This window comes from Poecilia reticulata, chromosome 20 (genome assembly GCF_904066995.2).
Source record: "Poecilia reticulata chromosome 20, P_reticulata-male-v2, whole genome shotgun sequence".
NCBI lineage: Eukaryota > Metazoa > Chordata > Actinopteri > Cyprinodontiformes > Poeciliidae > Poecilia > Poecilia reticulata.
In genome coordinates, this window is record NC_088849.1 from 20,867,950 (window position 1) to 20,876,943 (window position 8,994).

Here is an 8,994-nt window from a genome sequence, read left to right on the forward strand (position 1 = left end):
ACCATTTTGCTCCATTGTCACTTTTGATTCATCTTGAACTGCCCTTCTATCAATAACTGAATGAATTAATGAAGAGAAGGCCTTTTGCTTGAGACTGCTGTGCAGATTTACTATGTGATATAAGTACCTTTTTTGTGTGTTTCTATCTTTGTTTTCCTTTTGTCTTACGTATTACAAGATCATAATTTTGGTCTTTTTGGAAGATTAAACCAAAGATATTGCTTCTTAGCAAACAGCTGTTCACAAAGTGGGCAAACTAAGTTTACATTGCAGGGTTTACCTAACAAATGTAATGTTTTTTTGTTATTTTTACCAATTGATTACTTCATTTTTAGGAGGATCATTGATTTTGTAAAGAGCACATTTTTTAAAATTTGCATGCCACAAAAATGATTTTCAAATCTGTATATTATTGTCAGGAAGGTCTTTCCATACTCAGTTCATTTCAGTTGTATATTATTGTTGTTACGGTGTTTCCATACAGTTTAATTCCTTTCTTGTCTTGTTTTTCTCTGCATATTTTGAATTGGTGTTGAGTTTTTTCATATTTTTTCTATTGATTCGTGGCTCATTTTGTGCCTAAGTTCATCTCTCTGTGTTCGTTAGTCTCCTTCAACCGCCTCTCCTCCTCAGCTGTTCAGCATTTCCCTAATTAGACCCACTGGTTTCTATGCCACTAATCACCTCCTCTGTATTTAAGCTGCCTGGTTTCCACTGATCCTGACTGGATTCTTCTTTTACCATCTGTGATGTTCTGATCCTGCTTTGATATAAGTGTCAAATCCTGAACTCTTCCACCACTGAATCCTTTTTCACTCCAATGCTGCTTCTGCTCTGCCTGCCTGTGGCTCCATTACAATACAAATCATGACAGATTGCTCTTCTGCAATGAAACATAACGTCGTTTTTGTAGAGGGAGCTGTAACTTTGGATTGACTACGTCTTACAGATTTTATTTTGTTTCTCTAAAACTCGGTGAAGAAACACAAAACCGATGTAAACGTCTCTCACGAGGAACATCGCGCAGTTTCCGGCGACCGAATTGTTCTCCTGCGTCGTTCGTTACCAGATGAAGCCGTTCGTTCGTGTCGTTCTGCCTGCCGTGATCTCGAAATATGTGCTGCGCTATTCATCTTTTCTATCATCAGCAGCCAAGCGCATTACTCCCAGTGCCTGAAGCAGACAAAAGAGATGCAGTAAAGTTGAGCGTGAAAGGAAAACTATGAATGAAATAACATCATTAGGCATTGCTCAGTTCACTTAGGAGATAAAGTAATGATGGAAAACCTATGTCTTCTGCTCAGGGTGGGAAGAGTTCATCATAAGAAAACAAAACTGTAAAATAATTTGATGTCATGAAAGTGATTGTTTTGTTGGGTGAACCTTTGCACGATGCCTGGCGCTTCGACATTTTGATGTACTACAATCCCAAACTTCAATGTAATTTGTCATGATTTTAAGTTACTGGTCAACAATAGTTAACTTTGAAGTGGAAAATGAATGTATCCATTTATTGGCTACACCTGCCTGCAGGTAATGCCGTTCAGAACGTTTCTGTAGAGCATATCTAAAATATTTGGGGAAATCAAATTGCAGCTTCAGAATCCAAAATACCTCAGCTGTACCTCCGCTCAATGCTACTTTGATACGCTATTGGCTGGCGTTTGCAAAAGCAGCCAATCCAGAAGCTGAATTTATTTTCCTTGGTGCTGATTGGCTGTAGCCCCAAGAGCAGAGATAAGGAAGGAAGGTAACTTCTGCGGTTTAATAAGCATATTAATGCATATTAAGGTAAATGTAGTGTTTAAAGTATTGCAATAGGCAGCTACAAGCATTTTTTTGAAAGGTTCTCAAATATTCACAGATTTTATATATCGCTACCAGAAATTGAGGTTTTTAGAAACCAGCTCAGATGGGATTGAGCGTATTCGATGAAAAATAACATTTATTTTTCACGAATACGCTCAATCCCATCTGAGCTGGTTTCTAAAAACCTCTTTCCACCAATTCTCAGTTGGATTTAGGCCTTGACTCTGAATGTCCTTCCCATTCTCTGAAATGTTTTCTTCAAGGATTGTCCTGTGTTTAGCTTCACGCATCTTCCAACCGGCTCTAACTAGCACACCTGTCTGTCAGAAAGTGGATTTTCTTCCAGGTGTTTTGTGTGTCCCCTACAATGTCATTCCTCCTTTCAGACTTGTGCTTAACTGAAAATCTTTCTCACTGACAGAATCTCTCACCTTTCTTGTGAGTTTCTGCAGCTTCTGTAGAGTTACCAGATTACTGCTGCATCACAATATGTGTAAAAAAATTCAAGTGACTTGAATAGAAGGACTGTTTTTTTTATTATTGTAGATTTCACGTAGACCAGGAAGCGAAATCACAGTTTCAAGCCTCCTGCTGATGCTTTCCACACATCACAGATCCAGAATCTCCTCTGTGTCATGAATAATTAATGTGTTTTGATCATTTCATGCAGCAGGCCACTAACGGGGAGAGTCAAACTTTTCTGCATCTACTTTGTTTTCCTCTTGGGGGTTCGTTTATGGAGTTTGAAGGACTTCTTAGACCCACAAGAATTGGATTTAGAGAAGATACCGGCACAGGCTGCACCGGTCTCCCGTGTGCTGGAGTTGATGTCGGGCTTCGGCCCTCTTGAGACGTAAACCGCATCGCAGGACAGTTAGAAGGCTGCAGGGAGCCTGTCTCACACACACAGACAGAGGCCGAGCCAGAGAAAAGCGAAAGGTAAGCTTGCGACGTCTCCTCAGCTGACCTCTTTTTACCTCCCTGCAAAACATGGATGCCAGCTGTCGTCACCGTATCCGGCGGGAAACTTCCCAAGTCAGCTAACAGCCGGAGGGGAGGAACCGTTGAACAACAGGAGCTGCAACTAGAAGCAGAGGAGTCGCTGTGAACCGTCGACACGCTCACACACACACGCGCACACGCACACACACACACACACACACACACACTGCATCAGGCTGCTTAAACAAGATATGACACATGCCCCATTCCCTTACGCCAGCCAGTGACAAGTGATCAGGCGGTCTCATAACTCATGCAGCGCCGGGATGGTTGGAGCACACATTTAAATACATATCCATTCAAATACAGCAGTTCCTCTCTGTTATTTCATCATTTAACACCGTCATAGTTGTGTTTGTGTGAGCCTGCGAGGATGCAAATTTGTATGCGAGCTCTGTCTTTTTGTGTGTTTGGCCCCTGAAATATATATATATATAAAAAAGCAGCAACGATTACCAACAACATTTGGGAAAGCGTGAACTGTGAGGCGGAATTTTAAATGTGATCTTATAAACTGCAATCCATATTTGATGAGGGGTAGAGTATGATTTTTACTTTCTCGTGGTGGAAGAAAGATGGAGTGAGTCAAGGAGCTGCGGTTACTTATTTATTTATTTTTGTTTCGCTTTTCATTTTACATTCAAATAGCCCAGCTCCAAGGAGGTAAAAAGACAAAAAAAAAATTATATATATATATATATATATATATATATATATATATATATATTTGGTAACACTTTATTTGAAGGGGGGTGAATAAGACACTGTCATGACACTTTCATAAACATGACATGTCATGAACATGAATAAGCCTTCATGAATATTTATGACTGTTGTCATAAAGCGTCATTCGGTAAATTATGAGACTTAATACAAAGTTGACATTATTCAAAATGTCTTCATGACACCTTGACATTAACCAAGAAATCATTACTGTTTAAACTTTAGCTTTAATAACATAAAGTTACCTAATTTTTAAAGTGCAATCAGTAAAACGTTTATAACAAATTTTTGTCAGTAATGATTTCTTGGTTAATGTCAAGATGGCATAGCAAAGATATTTTGAATAATGTCAACTTTGTATTAAAAGTGTCGTAATTTACCAAATGACGCTTTACAACAGTCATAAATATTCATGAAGGCTCATTCATGTTCATGACGGGTGTTATGACATGTTTATGACAGTGTTATTCACCCCTTTCAAATAAAGTTTTACCAAAAACACACATTAGCTGTTGATGGTGAAAAGCTTGTATTCTTTTCCCCCAAATTTGCCATTTTCTGCTACATTGTGTTGACCTAAACTTTTGAAGGCTGTGGTTAAAACGTGACAAAATAAGGATGTTTTTTTTTTCTCTCACACTGATTAAATATGAGACGATATTGAAAACCCTAGATTTCTCAATGAGTTGACACACTGATGCGTCTACAAACTGCAGTTTGTGATTGTCAGCTGAAGACTCCTGACAGTTATGCTGTGCAGCTTCACTCCCTGTGATCCACCAAACTCTTCTTTTAATAAAAACAATCATACACCTGACTCTTTTCCCAAAATGCTCTGAAAGACATTCCACTATCTCTTCTGTGTGAAGATGAATTTTTTTTTTTAGGAAGTACGGGTTACCAAGGTCGAAGCATTTGTTTTCTGATACGCGTCCACGGAAGGAAAAAAAAAAAAGAAAAAAGACTGAGATGTTGTTGGAAACCTGTGGCGAAGTGATTTCAGTAAAATAAAAATTTATACCCAGGCTGCTTATCAGCCGGCGTTTGTTGAGAAGTATTAATATGTAACATCTTGCAGGGCTCTCCAGGACACTTGCCTTGGCTCCAAAGAGGGAGAGAGCCCGGCGTTATCGAGGCTTGGCAGTGTGACTTGGTGATTGTATCAGGCGTGCTGACTGGATTCCATTAGGCAATGCCCACATCTATGTCTGCTGAACATATTGGCTCACACTGCAGGAAACTAAGCAAGCGATAGGCCTGCAGCCATGACACATGAGCTATCATCCGCCATCCAGAAAGGCATTTCGGCGCATAAACAGTGATGCTACAATGCAGAGTCCGCAGAAGGTTTTTTAATGAAATGGCTGGTGTGAACGCCGTCTTTCTGTTTTCATACTTTGCTTTAAATGTTGTATCTTTTCTTTTTCTCTCTTGTCAACGATCAGCTGCTGATTCAAGCACCGGCTGTGCGTTGGGGAAAAGTAGCTTAAAGGTCAACCAGAATGAGGACGGTTTCTGAAGGGACTTGCTGCGGTGCAGGAAGGAAACGTCTGAGGTGAGATTATCATGGTTTATTATCACAGCGGTCGCATTTTGGGGTTCTGGCCACTGAACTGAGGAGCCTCGTTGGAGCACCTTGGCTTGTTATCTGAGAATTTGAACCAAAACTTGCCAAGTTGGCCTCATGCAGTCTGATCACAACCAGGCAAAGAGCAATTCTGGTTTTGTATTTAGTGATGACAATGGAATAGCCTGGAAAAACAAAGGTTTATAAGACTATTTTACACCAGTTGTTTTGTAACAGAGGGTCTGTCCTCTTTGCTTTTGGGTTACGTTTCCTTCCTGGAGGTGAGGACTGTTAAACTTTACCCTGACCCTGGTTTTGACACCTTGTTGTTTAAGTCGATTCAAAGAGTTTACAGTGAGATACGTGTCTAAAACAATCTGTTTCTAAAGGCAGGGAGGAACGCAGCTGTTTGTCTCTGTTGGTGAATGTCTGTCAGTGGCTGGTAGCTCTGTTGTCCCCTGGAAAGTTTTGTATCGTATTTTAATCACTCTTACTGTAAATGAAAAAGATCCAGCTGATTGAAATGCTGTTGTCACCTTTCCTCTTCATGGTTTTTAAGTGGCCCTGCTGAAGAAATTGCATTAAAACCAAACTAATTTTGTGCTGCGAGTTGGAGAAGAAAACAAGTAGAACTCGCCTCTCTTTTCTCATATAACTTTTTTCTGTTTTGCTCGTTTAAAAAACTACAAAGACAAATAAAGGCTTTGTGAATCTGATCAACTTCAGGGAGTGACCTGCGACCCCATCGATTTTGACTCGATCCTGTTTTGAATATTTGCCTCTTGTCTTTCTCATTCGTGTTCAGCTGTAGATTTAATTAGTTTGTGATTATCAGTTATTCCCCTTTCTGCGTCATTAGTCAGTTTCCTTCAGCTCTGTGGTGTTGCTCTCCTCACAGCTGCTGATTTGTGACGGCTGAACCTGTTTCTACTAATTACCTGCGCAACCTTTATTTTCCTGTCCTCAGCTTCGTTTCCCACCAGCGATCTTCCCCCCCGTCTCACTGCTGTCTTTGGATTTTGGTGGACTTTGGATGTTTAGAAGTATTTAATTGTTAGAAAAATAACAAAAGGTAAAAATACAGTGGTGTGAGAAAGTGTTTCACACTTCAATGTTTCAGAACATCATGCAAACTTGAATATTAGTAAAAAAAAACTGTATATGTTTTTTAAATTGCTAAAGGAGAGGGAAAAATCCAATATATTGGCTGTAATGTATCATTCAAACTTTATTTCTTAACACTTTGCTCAATAAAAAGAATAACCCAACACTGTTTTAGAACATAAATTGGCTTCAAATTCAAGTTTTGTGCCACAAAACTTGCAGCACAGCCGCATGTTCTGCCTCTCTTTAGCTCTTCCTGCTTGCTTCTGCAGCTGTGCGCTTTGTCTCAGATGTGGGTGTTCATTCATTTTCTTCACAGGCAGCTTCCAGGCTCAGGCCTGAGTTCACAGTTCCCTCATAGCTCAGACAAATGCATTGTGTTTTCCTGTAAGGATTATCTACAGAGGCAAAAGGCTTCAGAGACACTGCCAAACAAAACCCTAATTACTCACACCGCACCGCGTTCCTCCGCTAGCAACGGCGGTGGCTCTGAAATGTTCCTACATGAGCTACCGGGCTTTGTAAGGTGTAACGACAACAGACATAAATCTTAGATCCTTAGCAGTTTCTTTAAAAGATTAAACTACTAAAAGCTTTTTTTAAAAAAATAAATCCTCTCCAGAAGCAGCAGCAGTCTGTAACAATCTGTAGCCTGTTTTTAAAACATTGCTCTAAAGTTTTAATTGTGAACATATTACTGAGTTGGTTTTTTTTATACACGTGAAACCAGAAGTTTACATATACCAAATAAAATGACACATATACATTGGTCACTTAATGCTTTTATACCCAAACGTGGAGCTGTGTGACGAAAAGCAGTAATATTTTCAACCTGAGGCCAAAAAAATGTAAAAACAGTTTATCAGGAATAAAAAAAGGTTGATTTAGACGTTGGTTGCACTTTAAAGTCTACAAAACTGCCAGAGTTCTTGCCATCTGATAGACCATCAAATATATTTTGTTTTCCTCTGAAATTCAAATTAACTATTTGAAAATTATACAATGTGAATTTGACTTTACATTCTATCTCTCGCAGCTGAAGTGAAAATTAAATACCTCTCCATTCTTTGGAAGTGGAAAAACCTTGAAAAAGTGCTGTTATTATGAGCTAAAGAATATCTAGAATAAATTAAAGTTGTTTCTCTGGTTAAAAACACAAAGGTGATGTTCAAATTTCTGTTTTTATTCGCTGTGAAAACTAATAAAAAAGACTCACTTTGCAGCAGAGACAAATACATAAAATGTGTTGTCTTTACAAAGTGGGCACAGACTTTCATTTGTACTTCAAGCCTCATAACATGCACCGGTAGCTGTGAACGGGGACAAATAAACAAATAAACCAAAAAAAAAAAAATCAATAATACATAGACGCGAGACACATTGACTGACTGGCAAAGTTTTTTCCCGCTTTCAGAAGTTGCTTGTTTCCTGAGCGTAGCCGAGGGGAGAAACTGCGCAGTCATCCAGCAAATAAGAGAGCAGCTCTGTGATTTAGAAAGAAGCTTCCCTGTCAGGTAGCCGGTCCACCTGAGACTCCGATCATTCTGGGCGTTCAGCCGCCCGCTGATGGATGGACACACTTCTTTTATTGCTTTTTCTGCCCTTTGATCATCCTATTGTGAGCACACTATTTCATGTTTTATCTGCGTGGCAACATTCTTTGATTTATTTTACGTTGTGCACCGGGAGACTTGTGGTTTTAAGAAGGTGGCTTCAAGGAGAGCGAAGTGTTTTCCCCTCTGATTCATGCAGAGCGTGTGCGTGCGTGTGTGTGCGTGTGTGTGTGTGACAAGGAAAGACTGAAAAACCATTACACTTGTTGATTAAGGTTCTCCAACACAAATCACCACATGGCCTTGGTTTTTACTGGCAGATGCGGAGACAAACACCAAGACAGACCCAAACTGATGCAGATTCCTAATGAACCAGAACCATCTGGGAGTTATTTAAGGCCACAACACTAACTCCTATTTAAATCAGGAGGACAGAAATGAGGACCAGCCATAAATGAAAGGAAAAGTGCTGATCTTGCTCTCCTGTTCAATATCTGCTCTGTACAGTTCAAAAAGAAGTTCACACTCGCCTCCTAGGCATGAATTCCTTAGTCATTTTTGGGCTTTTAATGATGCATTTGAACCTTTATTACGTCAGTGGGAAATTTTGCTGAACACAACCTTGATGATTCCTAAAAAAACTTGTTGCACAAGTTTTAATTTAAGGCCAAATTTATTGTCAAAATCCAAAAATAAATGCACAAATATATGCGTATATATCACTTGTGTTATAATCATTGATAAGTTGCAGAGAAAACTTTTTACAACCACCCACCAACTTTTGGGATCATTTTGAGGAACTGAACAGTCTTCCTCTCAAACATAACTGGTTGACTTAAATTTACATTTGTTCCAATCATTTCTAATAGAGTTGATGTCTGAGTTAATACAAAATTGTAATGTTAAAGGAAAATACCTGATGCATTTAAAAACCAGTTTTGATTTTTGTTTATGCTTTACATTTGGAAATAGTTTCCCTCTTTATTTATTTTACCCAGATTGTGGAATGCAACTGACAAACAGTCCCACAGCATGATGCTGCCATCACCATGCCTTACGGCTACTGCAGTGCTTACATTTTAATGCCTCACCTCGACTCATTCACACATAATTCCTGTCACTGAAGCAAACAACTCGCTATATGTATCATAATCTTAACCTTTTTCACCAAGGAACCACTTGGTTTGTCCTGGAACATTAAATCAAAAGGCCATTTCACATTTTTTCTCAAATTTA